The sequence below is a fragment of the Apium graveolens genome, chromosome 5 (genome assembly GCF_009905375.1).
Source record: "Apium graveolens cultivar Ventura chromosome 5, ASM990537v1, whole genome shotgun sequence".
NCBI lineage: Eukaryota > Viridiplantae > Streptophyta > Magnoliopsida > Apiales > Apiaceae > Apium > Apium graveolens.
The window spans coordinates 201976727-201991358 of record NC_133651.1 but is presented as its reverse complement, the minus strand read 5'-3'; the positions used below and the strand labels follow the sequence as shown (position 1 = coordinate 201991358).

General features: G+C 32.8%; 1 long non-coding RNA gene across 1 annotated transcript; it reads left to right on the top strand.

Annotated features, from left to right (window-relative positions):
• Window positions 1-3585: 3585 nt before the first annotated feature.
• Window positions 3586-7170, top strand: LOC141661551 (uncharacterized). Its single transcript, XR_012550017.1, has 4 exons — window positions 3586-3782; window positions 3884-3963; window positions 5916-6056; window positions 6866-7170. It is a non-coding gene; the product is annotated as an uncharacterized LOC141661551 (long non-coding RNA).
• Window positions 7171-14632: the final 7462 nt, after the last annotated feature.

Below are 14632 nucleotides of genomic sequence, written 5' to 3'. Positions count from 1 at the left end.
TTTCTCCAACTACATCAAATACAGTCTCTCAAACAGTCTATGGATGTCACTGAACTGAAGATAAAAATTGATCAAGTCAAGAAGGATGTTACTCACAGGCTAGATGCTAAGTTTCCCAACACTACCATGCTTGACATTAAAAGACAACTCAGGAAAAATTATGATCTAGCCAGCAAAGTGGACTCTTTGGACACAAGACTCAAGACATTAGAAGGTTCTATCACCGCAATTCATTTACATCAATCCCAACAAACTCAGTTGCTTCAAAAGCTAGTGGTTGCACAAACTTCTACCTCCACTCAACTTGATGCCAACAAAAAAGGGAGAAATATTCGCTTGTCCCAGTTAGTCAAGGAGAGCCAATCAGTGAGGGGGAGGATGTGCTAAACATACAAGTTAGTCAGGTCATTGTTCCATAAATTACTTATCATAAGCCACCAGTCTTGGACAGCATTGATCTGATCCAGATAGCAGATGTTAAGTTAGATTCAAAGACAAATTTCAAGAAGCTTGATATTGCAGCAGTTGAGAAGGAATTGGATGATAAATGGAGGAAGACTGATGAAGAAATCACAAAGAAATTTGGTCCAATTGAGAAACCAAACATGACCTTTCATCACTTTTCTCAAGTCAAGCAAATTTCTGTGAATGGCATGAGTCTAGGTAATCTGGAAAAGGGCCAACCTTCATGTATAAAGTATCCAAAAGCCAACTTGGTTTTTAAGCCCAAAAGGAATTATCCAAAGTCATCTAACGAAAATCCCTTGGATCTTATGTTCGAGACTCCAAGGCCAGATGAAAAAAAAGCTATTGGCTAGGTCCACTGCATTCTTCAAAGATCCAACTGACTCAGTGTTAAAAAGAAGAATTTCTAAGATCTACAGGAATGGGAAAGAAATCTGTGTGGTGGCTGGACACCCTCAGTTTGTAGAAGCTAAGAAGGAAGAAAAAAAAAGAATCAAGCAAGAAAAGAAGCAAGCTGCTTTGGATGCTAAAAAGCTCAAACAGAATAAGAAGCAAGTTGTTATAGTAGCCAAACTTCAAGCTGTGAAAACTGCAACTGAGATTTCTGAGAAACCACTTGTGGTAGCTGAAGATCAAGATCAGAAAATGCACAAGGAACCTCAACAGAAAAGGAAGTTCAGACACAAGAAACTTCCCAAAAGAATGTTAGATTTTGATGATAACAAGATGGAAGATTACATTCCCAAACAGTCTACAACTTCAACTCAAACATCCAAGCCCTCAGAAGTGCAGGATGAATTTAAGGTAGATCCTACAAAGAACTTTCATGGTGAGCCAATAATTCCCAAGGATGAGCCTATAGACTGGGATAATTTGCCTCTTCCTGAACTTAACTTACCAATCTTCAACAAGCTAAAGAAGACAAAGACAAGAGCAATCAAGAAGGTCAAGCCTGTGAAACTCAGAACCAAAACCTTAACCAAAGCTCAATCAACTGTCAACAAGGGAGATCTTCTATACATCTGTGATATCAAGGAATTTTCAGATATCAATCTCTACATGGATGAATTAGAAGAAGTGGGGGGGAATTAATGCTCACAGAAATCTCCCTGAAATACTAGTGTTCAAATACAAGGGTGGGAAAGAGATCATATGGCCCCTTCACAGAATTCTTCAAGAAAGTTGTTCTGTTTTGATAAAGATCTTCTCATCTTTCAAGAAAAAATTTGTATTCAATGTGACAGCCAATAAATTGGTTCTAAAGAAGATAGAAGAACTCAGGAGCAGAAAAGCCTCAAATACATTTCCAAAAACTCTATCCATTCCCTTCACAGGAAATACAGTGCACTTGAGGCCTTACTGGCTTATGGAATTCATGGATGACAAAGGTGTTATAAGATTCTTCAGATTGGATGACCAATTGAGCATCTCAAGCAGTGAGAATCTATTGGAAATGCAAAAAAAGTTGGATCTATCAAATGCTGAAGAATTTGAATTTCACAAACAGCTCCAAAATCAAATAGAAAAAAACAACTGGAAGCTTGGGAAGAAATCAAGACAATCAAGGAAATAAAAATCATCTGCTCAGACTAGAGGAGCACCTTGAAAATGATTGTGAGAACTCTTTGTACACTTTACTTTGTTCAATCTTCAAATAAACTGTAGCACTTACTAGTTTTATCTACTATAATTCAATCTGTATATTTAGGGTGTTTTGTTATCATCAAGTTTCTCTTAATTTATGGCTACAATTCCAGTAGACATAAATTGAGGGAGATTGTTAGGAATATGTTGTGAACTTGATGATAAGTTGAACAAAGCACCTTAGTAGATTTAACTTAGTGTTTTTGTAGCTCTCGACGAATGTTCTATTATAGTCCCGACGGATGAACTTTATAGTCCCGACGGATGACAACTGAATATCCATCGAGAGTGTAGCTTATATAACAATAAGTATTGTAGCATATTTTTGCAAACAACAATGTTTTAGTTAAGTAGATACTGTAGGATTCTTTGAGTAATGTTGACAACTAGATTGATATGCAGAATAGGTTGGCTAATTGCAAATATAAGATGTCTTGTAATTCTGCATAAGTGAAATAGAATCGAGTGATTGAAAGTCTCCCGAAGGATGATCTACAAAGGCTCCCGACAGATAATCAACAAGGCTCCCGACGGATGACAATATTCAAAATAACAGTTGAAAGTGACAACACAGTCACATGTGTCGGGTGTTTGCAAATGGAATGTGCCGGCCTAATTGCAGGATTTACAGAACAAAGAAGCATTACCATTTCCATGCAATTATGAAGATATTCAAAGATGCTGGATGGTAATGAAGCAACATGAAGTTAGACTAGATTCAGTTTGTCTTGTTGTCTTGTCTTACTATCATGTAACTTGGTAATATATTAACCAAGTGAAGCAAGTAGAACAACTAACTGAGTAAGCATAATTTTCAGAGGGATAGAAAAAGATGTATCTGTTAAGCATTTCTCTATAATTCTGTAAGTTCTCTTGTAAGCAGCTGTGTGATATTCAAGCATCACAGAGTTCTCAACTTTATATATATCTCTGGTGGATAAGTTCAAATCCACCAGAAAGTTTTAAAGCTTTGTGTTTTATTACTTTGTATTTTGATTTCTATTTTATTCTCATTCCGCACTTCTTGCAAAATCAAACACATTTATAAATTAAGTATGAACATTCTTAAAATCAGAAAAAGTAGCCAGAATTACATTTAACCCCCCTTCTGTAATTCTTGTTGCATTATTTGAGATTAACAAAAAGTCAGGTGTGTAAGTAGTGGTATAACATTGATATAGTGGTGGTTGAACATTGTGATAGAAATATGGAGGTGTTGGGGCAGGTGTATACTGATATGTAGGGGTTGGGGGTGAGTTGTATTGGTTAAGATGAAAGAAATTAGAGTTTTGAAAAAGGTTTGGTGAATATGAAGTGATAGGAAAATTGATAGAGATGGAGTTCTCCATGTCCGAGAAATCGAGCGCTCTGATACCATTTGTCATGATCTTGATAACTTAAAAAAAGCAATTTAAGCTACTAACTTAAAAAGAAAGTACTGGAAAGGAAAGTGCAAAAAATAAAAGATACAAATAACTCATACATTCATTTCTTACTCTTCCTAGATACAGAGAAGACATTATATATTGAACTTAAACCTAAGCCACCTGTTTTACTATTGGAGTTGCACCCTATTCTTGATGGACAGATTGTCACAACCCAACGACACACTTGCCCATTAAACATCTATTAAGCCAAAATGGTCCAATCCGTGACATATACACAACTATTTTGTATATATATATCTTCTCTTCAATTTCATCCTAAAGTTCTCAGATTTTGATATCAATTTTAATTCGCGAGCTTATATACATGTATGTGTGTGTATATGCAGGATAAGTGAGAACAAGGACAATGACGCGTACGAAGAGGAGCATGAGAAAGCTCCTGACTCTGTCGTTGCAAAAACTAATGGTGAGTCCGTTAAAAAGTAAGAATTTTGATTGTATGTTTGATTTGAATTTGGATTGAGCTGTTTGTGTGATTGAAATTGTGTATATTATGTGTTGTCTATTAAATCTGGAAGTTTGATTAAAGAATTTCGAGCTTTTGAGTGTCGGTTAGTTTGTGTAATTTGATTGATAGCTATCTAGTTTGCCCTGCTACGATGGTGAGAACTGGAAAATATTAGCGAGCATAGGCACCCGGCTGATCTACTGTTATTCTTCTCAGACAAACTTTAAATGTAGCAGAATATGGTTATACCAATGAATCAAGTTTTGGTTTCTTTGTAGACTGCTGTTGTGTTTGATCACTATATGACTCGTACATTATTCTAGAATTTTAGAACTTATATAATTAGTTAGAATAATTTTTAGTGTAAAATGTCCAACGATACTAAATTGGAGTTCAACTCTCTTGTTTTTTTTCTGGAGTTTATTTTCGTTTCTAGCATACAACAAATAGGTTGGTCTTGTCTAATGGATAGAATTCTTAAAAGAAAGGGGTCGACTGGTCGAGCCACGTACACTCACCAAATTCTCCAGTCTATTAATTTTATGACACAATTACGCCACTCACTCTACAGAAAAAATTGACAACTCCACTCGGATGGTCGTAGAGATGTTTATAAAGGATTTGTTCTCGTGTATGTAGCAAGTTCTAACTATATATTCATAAAATTTATTGGACAAATCAATTTACCAAGCAAAAGATGTCAGCACTAAATCAGTGCACTTGCTACCTTTAGCCGTTTGAGAATAATCTCAGGATAAGGTATTGGGAAAGCAATAACGCGTTACATATTTAGACATGTTCTCTAATTAAGTTTCTCAGCCAAAGGCAACAGAATTTTCTCTCTGCCTAATCTACCATCCTTCCTACAAAGTATTATAAGCCTCTGCATTTTAATCCTCGCATTTTACACTTAATACTTGATACTAAATTTACACCGGCCTTGTGGTTTAGTTGGATGCTAATGATTTTTAGTTTATTGAAGGTCTTCCATGGAAGGTTACATGTTACTAAACTTAGGATGAGAATTACTATTCCAAGGTGTACAAACCCTGTATATAGAAAGTAAATCCTAGAAATCCAATAAAAATGGTAATATTACTAGGACATATACGGAAATGACATAGTATCATCTAAAATTTTAGGTACTCATCTTACTTCCAAAACAGATAATAGAATTCATTTCCTGGTTCATACCTTCCATATTTTTCAGCCCATCAATTATTAGTGTAGTTTGAACATTACTACTCTGTTAGTTTCAATTAACTACCTGAAACTAGAAAGCATGTAACTTTCTCTAATCTAATCAAGAACTATTAGTTATTTTAGTGCATTTCTGTTTCACCCTTTGTAATCTACAAACTAGCTTATATTTCTATCTTTGTATCAAGCCCTTCCAACATAAAGGGAAGGTGTTACAAAAGAGAACCAGATGAGTGGTTGAGTTCATATTTAATTGATCTTTTTAACGGATTGGTTGATTCTTTAGTTTAGGTCATCAACAAATTAAGTGATTTTTCAGTTTTTATGTCATATATGACTCATTTTCTTGCAATTTTTGTTTGTATATATTGATTTTATATTTTAATCTTTATGTTCAATTTTTATTTTTGGTGTTGTATTTAAATATATTGTAATATATATGTATGTCTATCTTTTTTTCTTATAATTAGTTGTATTGCAATAGTTGTAATGATTATTCAGATTTTTGTATATATGTTTAGTTGGCAATTTTGGTAAAGATGATTCTTCAAATTGACAAATTTTTTAATTAGTGATATGGTAAAGATGATTGTACAATCTAAAGGGGACTCTAATTATACTCTTACCATACCACCGTTAGACATAGGAGTATAAGACAGGGTCTAAAACTCCTCTTTGATTCTGAGCTTGGCTGTGATATAATTTTTCAGGTTGGAGATGAGAACTTCAAAGCTCATAAGTTAATACTTGTTGCTCGCTCACCAGTGTTTAGAACTATGTTTTTTGGACTTGTTGGTGACACCAGTATGGATAAAGTAGTCCTGGAAGATATTGAATCTTCTATATTGAAGGTAACAAACTTCATATAATTCCTCTATTTAATTAATTTAACAAAAATTTTACTAAGAAAACACAAAATGGGTATTTTCCATTATCAATACTATTGTTCTTTAATAACAAGATCAAATATACATTCAATCAATTTATCTAGATGATTGAAGAAGACTGTTGAGTATTAAGACTCTTAATAAAAAAAATTGGTTCTTTATTTGGCTGAAATCAATTAGTTTCTTCTTTATTTTATATTTTTTTAATGGACAGAAAGTAGAATTGAACATAAGATTTTTTGTGGGGCTGGTATTTGTAAATAATAATACAATCTGCATTTCAGTTTGACTTGTAAAATTGATTTTAGATAATATAAAGTGATTTTTTTGTTATATAGGGAGGAATAAGTATAGGACGGTTGGGGAACACCTGGGTAAGATTTAACTGAAATGACTTTTAGGTGCAACTGAATTTAAAGATCAGTTGATATAGTATAGGTAGATCGATGAGCTTTTTTATTGTAGTATAGGTAAGATTTGACTATAACAACTTTTATCTGGTTTGGTTTAATCTACAATCTTATAAGATTTTTGTTTTTAAACATGAAGTCTGACTGGCCAGCTACGACAAATATACAGTTACGTTGTCGGGGTCATCCTCTTGATGGCTTTGTGCACTACCCCATGTTTTCCTGCATCTTTAAATGCCATGCTTGTAGTTAGATGATTTAAAGCTTACCAGTAGAATTTGTTTACACCATGACATCAATAAGATTGATTATATTGGACACCTTGACCTAATTCCCATTTCCTATTTGATAATTTTTTATCAGGTATAAAGATCGGATGATATGAGGATTGTTGCCGCGAACTGGCTACTTAGATATAATTAGCAATGTTATAGTAAGTATGAGTTTTGAAGAGTCACCCACAGAGTAGTCGTCAAGAGCTTGCTCCTGCATTCGGATTTGGAAATTGAAATAATTATGTAAATATAAATACTTACGCATCATCTAACATGGATCACTAAAGATCCTTGTTTTCTCATTCGGCAGTGTTTCATTTACCATTCGTGAACTTGTATTTTCTACTGGGTTTGACGTAATAAAACCAGAAATGTATATGTTGTTGGAATTAAGCCTAGGATAATTGTCTAGTTTAGATTTCGCGATTGCATTATACTTTGGCAGGTTTAGAATTTAAATTGGAAGTCGAAAATGGCTGGAAACTAAAAAATCAGTATTTGATTATTCTGGAAAAACAAATGTACGACGATTGTTCATAATATACTTCATCGTAATGTAGCAATTTTCATATTTTAAATTATTTTTTTGGAATTTTAATTTTGCAAGCTTGTAGGTCCCACCTTCTAAAATACGATGTTTTTTCTGTCGAAAGTTAATAACTTATGACATACAATTTCGTCGTAAATATATATTTTATTTAATAAAAGTGAGTCTCGTAAAGTAACATCCGACCTTTCTTCCGTCGTAAGTACATAGCTTACGACATAATTTTAACATACGACAATATATTCCGTCGTAAGGAGATTTATTATTTTATTGAGAACGTGGGCCCCTCCTTCCTAACTTCCGATGCAATTTTATTTTGTGACGAAAAACTGAACTTACTACTCGAGAAAAAATGACGAATTTTTTCGGTCGTAAATGGCTCAATTACGACGATTCCGGTTCAAAAAAACCGTCGTAAATGGCCTGATTTCTTGTAGTATTTCTACCTTTTTTTAAAATAACAAGTGTCATTTTTCTCTGATAGTTGATCATTGTATCCTGAAACATTTTAGTTCAAAAGAATACTAAATTATCAATTTTAAAAAATTATGCAACATTTAAGCAGTATGCTAGCCACCGAGAGTTACCTTCACAATAAAAAAACTCTTAAATATGATGTTGATCGACAATCTGAAAGAAGTTATGGATCATGAAACTAAGAAATAGTCAAAATCGCGTATGGACAATAAAAGGAAGTTACTTGATGAAAAGAAATTGGAAGATATGTCATCAGCGCCAACCCATACAACCAAAGTTAACTCAGGTGTAGCTTAAAATGGTTATACTAATGGCCACACAAACAACGGATAACATACCCCTCAACATCATCCCATCTGCTAGCAACTAAAAAGATGGAGAGCAGGGCAACAAATGTTAGAAATAATAACTGTAATTAAGACATTTTTTCTCTTATTTATGCTTTGTTAGGAAAAATGGTTCCAATTAGACAATTAGCATTATGATTATTCTTGCGAACGGTGGCAGCTGGTCAATTAAGTGAGATTTAATATTTAGGATTTTATTAAACTATAATCTTTAAATAATGGTTGTTTTTCAGTTTTTTAAAATCTACTATATTTTGAATTACCTTGCGTGGTTAATTGTATACAAGGAGCTGATCTCCCTCGATTAAGAAAAATTAGCTGAATTTTACATGTTGTGATAAATTTGTAAGATTTATACTGATGACTCTAGGTGAAGATATAGTTATCAAGGTAGCCTAAGATTATTGAGTTCCAAGAGCTAATTAACTGTCGTGGAGGGTAGTAAGTTGTATTTGAAGATAGCTTTTTATCCCATATTCTCGATTATTAATCACAATTATAATATTGTTCCATTCGTGTTTTCTGAGTTGTGGTGGTGTTCATATTGTTGGGTTTTGAGACATAAAATGCAACGGAAACAATGTTTAAAAACTGTAAAAATTAGAAAAATTGAAACCCATCACAGGATCCATGTGAAAAGATAATATTTAATTCATGGTTAAAATGTTTAGCTTAAGAAGTTTTATGATTTTGGTTGTCTAATGGAGGTCCAACTTTTCAACAATCACCACGTATCTCGTCGCGAAACGATATACGCCTTGAAAGTATCCACACGAATGATCGAATGGAGGATGAGCGTGTACTAGCACTCGTAAATCAAAAGTTGCCTTTTCTCTCTCTCTTTCTCTCTCAAGATGGTAGGGTTTATGTTTTATCTTATAAAAACATAAAACCCTAGTTGAGGCTTTATATAAGCAAGAGAAAAAGACTTCTAACCCTAAACTAATTTAGAGTTTTAATAAATACGAAAATCCTAGTTATTATTAATTAAGTCTTACTTAATCATCCAATAACTCAATTTCGGATTTAATAGTAAATTTGATTTATTTATTTATTAATTTAATTAACTCTTACTTAATTAAAAACAAAAAATTTTATGGCTCCCCAAAATCCGGGGTCAGAGATCTAGGAGGCCACTTGAATCATATATAACACTTATCTCATAACACAATATATAAATACTCACCCCTTTGCGACCCCACACTTATAGGTTATTGTCTTGAAAACGAACCATTCATTACTAGAGTATATCAATCCACAAAGTGATAATTATTACAACTCAAAAGGAATTAAGTCTTACCGCAGAAATAACCTTTAAGTAAGGTTAGTCCGTCGGCCGAATATCCGTTTCTTGTTTAATATCTTACATAAGTCATACTTGTAAATAAGTCGGACTAAAAACAACTGAAAACTAATCCAGCTTATTCGATCTACCTGAGATACAACACTAAACATCCTACGGAACAGCTGGCCATTTCCTACCCGTTTCCTGGCTGTGAGTCTCTTGATAGGCATCTTGGTTCACTATTGTGTTGTGTCAATTTAAGAAAACAAGTGTGAGCTATAATGCCCAGCATAATAATGTACAGTATGAAATGACTGTATGGTAAAGTCAAGTATAATACCATGTATGATAAATATGTTTTATTCAAAAATAGTTTTCCTCGGTGATACACACCTCCTTTCGAAAATAATTCTTTAGTGGATTTATTATCCTGCGAATACCTTAATGATAAACCCAGCATCTAGGTTTGGGTTACGGTATTGCATCACAATTCCAATTGGAAGAATTTAGGACGTTCACTAGAGCCCCCGAGATACGATGATCAGTCATATGACGGTATACTTTTCTACATGTAGATGGACGACTTCCTAACATCCTTGTTGTCACCCAAGCCGCATACGGGCTTTATATGCTTCCTCATTCATCATGGGGTTTATATTGCATACTTCGTATGTCCCCCAGGCCCCAGTACACATGGTACCTTCTCATACGGAAAATTTATATAGTGGTCTCCCCAATCCACGAAAAACTGGATCTCTACCCCTCATATGTCCATTTTAAGAATCCTATCATATACCTAGAATCATCGAACTATATCGAAGTTCCCCAAGCGCTTTGCATGTTGATAGGCACAGCTCTTCTCATATGTATATATGTACTTCCGAGAATTTTCGGAGGAAGTACTAAGGATGTGAGTTGACCGTTGTCAACAAATAAATAAATAACGGGGAGTTTCTTTTGAAACTATATTCAAAATATTTAAAATAAGTCGAAATAATATTATTCGACGGTCTAAAAATATTCGTATGATTTTCTGAAATTCAGAAAGTATTTTAAATCAAGTCTTAAGATTTTTAAATCATATTAAATTATTTAATAAATAATTAATAAATTTAATAATAAATAAACCTCGAATAGTAATATTTTAAAAGAATATTTGAAATAATATTTTTTAACTAATTTATGTTTAAGTAATTAAAGTAATCTTTAATAATATAATTAATCGAGTCTGAAATAAATAATCGTTGGAGAATAATTCTCCTATATTAAATGAATAATGAAATAATATTCATTATTCGAGTAATTAAATATACATGAGGGAATACGATCTTTGAAAATCATTTTAATAAAAGTTCGAGGTATTTAATGTTTCGCAAGTGGACATCGAGTCCCTTGGAATAATATAAGTGCGGACTTTAATCGTCCAAACCATCTCCGGAATGTCTCCCGGGTTTTCATTTTGAAACTCCGACCGACTCTCAGTCTTATACATCATGCTCATGGTAGCGTCAAAATATTCTACGACATATATACATCGTAACACAATCGCTATATATGCGGAAACTCAAATACTTTAATATCATGGCAAGCATGGCATTTATGCAAAAAATAGTAAAAAAATCCTTTCACAACACAACAGTAATGGAGTTGGGTTCGTAAACTTGCCTGGGTACTTTGAGGTGGCAGATGCTCTAGGGTCCGCTCAGAAATCTATAACCATAAACATAAACCGTTTTGTTAGATACCGTTCTTATACACGGAGACTCGTACACACATGTTGCTTATTATTCGTTCTCTCAACTCATTTTACCCTTATATTTCTTTAAGTACTTATTCATATCCCGGTCGCTTCTTTTTCGAGATCTTTTGTGTCTGTTTATATTTCCATCGTCGGCTCCGCTTATGATTTCTAACGGTTTTCTAATCGCGCGGTCTCGGTTCCGATAGTTTTATAAAATTGAACAATCCTTATTTTCACTTGAAATTTTTATATCAGTTAAGGAACTCTATATATTATTCTCTGTAAAAATTTCATGATTTATGAATATTTTTAAGTAGATCATTTCTATTTCCAAAGTTCGTAATTCCTAGCAGTTTTTGTCGCGTAAATCAATTTTACTAAAACGGTCAGAACTTTTGATTCGTAAATCAGCATCAAGCAATTCAAGTGTCTAAACGATTCTTATAACATTGTCTATCATAATAACTTGTTAATTTTCAAGAAACTACAGTTTACAGTCAGGACGTTTTGCAGAAACCTAATATTGAGTTTTGTTCATTTTAGCGAGATTACGATTACGATCCGAGTTTCGTTTACGTCTTAAATTCTTATACCACCACCAACAATCATCAAATAATCATCCCAACACTAACTCCTCTCAATAGCATCATGTTCTTGAGGCAAAAATCATCAACCTTATAACTAATTAACTAAACATCAAGATTACAACAAATTAACCACTAAAACTAAGTTTATAACTAGGTTTTCAAAGATTCTTGAAACTTAAACCTTAAATAAAGATGGGTCAAGGATTTATACCTTTCTTGAAAGCTTGAGATGTGTTCTTGATGATGGTGGAGTCTTAGGAATGTTTGGTAGGGTTTTTAAAACCTAGATCAACCATTAAAATCAAGAAACCAAAGAAAAGTTACTATTCATACTATTCATTATCACTTTTCTCGAATTTATTTCACCCATCGAACCTCAATAAAATGGGCTCAAAAATTTATCTTACCTTATTTTAGGATGTATGAAGCTTGGGAATTAATGGTGGATTATTTCCATGGCTAGAAGAAAGAGTTTTGAATTTGATTTTCTTGTTTCTCTTGCTTGGGCCGAATGAAGTAGAAAATGGGGAGAGAGAGAGAGTTCTCTTGCTTTCTTGAATGCTTCTTGTATAAGATTGTATTATATGATTTGTATATATTCTAGTATATATCCTAGGACTAGCAAATCTTGGCATATCTTAGGAAATATCTTGCTAGCTTCCTAGGTTTACAAGCTAACTATCTAGTTTTAGGTTTTAGCTTTACTATTCCTAGCTTTAGGTCATCATGCTTCCTAGTTTAGGTTACTATTTGGTAACCTAGCCATGGTTAGTTTCTTACCATGGTTAGTTAGTTTAGTTAGTTTGGTTTGATACATTTATTTATTCGTTTACGCGTTTGCTCGGTCGCTTATTTGTTTTCGTAATAAATTCTCGTAAACGATTCGCGGTGTAAATCCTTTTGTATACGTTCTTTATCTTTTAAAGTATCGTTCTTGGATTTGAATTTTTAGGATTTTAAATTTGTAATTATATTGTGATTCCCGTAATCATTGATTGTTCGTAGATACGGTCATTTTCAAAGTTCATTTTCTTCGAAAACTAATATTGTTTACATACACTTATTTGGTACTTATAATCATGTTATCGACTCTGAAACTCAATTTCTCATGCACAACATAGTATGGGTTAAAAAGTTTTTTCCCCGTATGTCAGAGTTACTATTCATTAAGAGTTTTACAAAGTCTCAAAAATTCGAGTTATTACAAATTTGAATTACTTAAATTTAAATTTAATTCCAAATTTAAATTAAATAATCCTCCAATCATTCTTTGTGTGATCCCTTAGGTTATTATTACGTTTGCAATAATTTTGAATCTAATTTAAAATCGTAAACAATGAGCGGCATCTAGTACTACATCATTGATACTCAAGTAATAATAATTAAATCGGTGATTGATTAAACCTTTCGTGAATAATATACAATGTAATTTAATCCCTTTAACTATATATTATAGATTAAACTCAAGGCATGTTACATGTTATCTTCTTCATGGTTTAATCCAGATTTCCTCGATCAGTGAGTAAACTATCATTTCAAATCAACATTTGGGCGCGATGCCACACATTTCATAGTCTAGCTCACACAAGAGGCCAATAATATCTCTCCAAAATTAGGAGGTTTAAATCCTTTCTAGATCGTTCATATTTCTCACAAGATTCCTAATATACTCGAAGTCCACTTTTATTATTACCCGGTCAAAGGTAACTTTTGATGTAATCAAAGTATATTAAATATCGTATAGAAATATAATGATTACAAGTCGAAGGACTATTACATCATTATCACTGTGAGAATTACTTACGACACAACATACATGTAGAATCTCACATTGGATCTATCCAACACCATGTATATTTACATATGCCTGTATTTTCGACTTTAGTATCGTTACACCTATGATCAATGAGATGTGATCATTAGTCAATAAACATACTAGTCTTAATGCATTAATATAGTTCCTAAATAATAATACTCGACTAGGGATATTTGGGAATATCGATACTTTTCACAAAATCTTGTTTTTAAGTCACGTACTTAGAGATATCAAATGCATATCATATTCCAAGGACATTTATTAATCTTATATTTATATCGCAGTAAATTAAGATATAATAAATTATAAAAAGAATAATCGATAGAACATAAACATTAATAGTGTTGTCTCTAGGGCATAAACATTAACACATATGTACGTTAGGTTATTTACTGCTACATGCAGACTTATTTTGTTGTAATTAAATTGGATGTTGGGTTTAATTATAACATAAATCTTCTTCATATATAGTTAGTTTGACCTTAATAGACATCATTATTTATTTTGATAAGAACCAAAATCAAGATCAACATCCTCATAACACCAGACTGAAGAAGTTTCTTTGTCTTTAATTGTTGATCCATAAGTTGTCTCGGTGCATAACTTCATGACAGGTTTCGCAATCTGTTTCCAACTATAATCGACAACAGGTGCACATCTTTTCATAATTCGGCATTTTTATGAAGTCTATAAAAATGCAGAATGATCAGGTTATAATTAAGATAATCTTCGATAATGTTCAGATATTAAGCTCATGGGCTTCCAGGGTTAAACAAATATAAATAGGACATGTGACTAAAGATATGCACTTCATACATTGATGTATTAACAAGTAGATATAGATTTCATTATAGCGAACTTTTTTTTCCGTTCTTATAGTAATATATTTCTAGATGATTGTTGTTTGGGAAGTAATGCACTTTAATTATTTCAGATTTATCGGAACTCCACCTTATGTGATGCTGGTGGGATACACTACCGAGTTACTGAATGATATAAATACATCTGAATGAGAACATTCAGATGGAGAACATGATAATGACTGTGACTCAGAA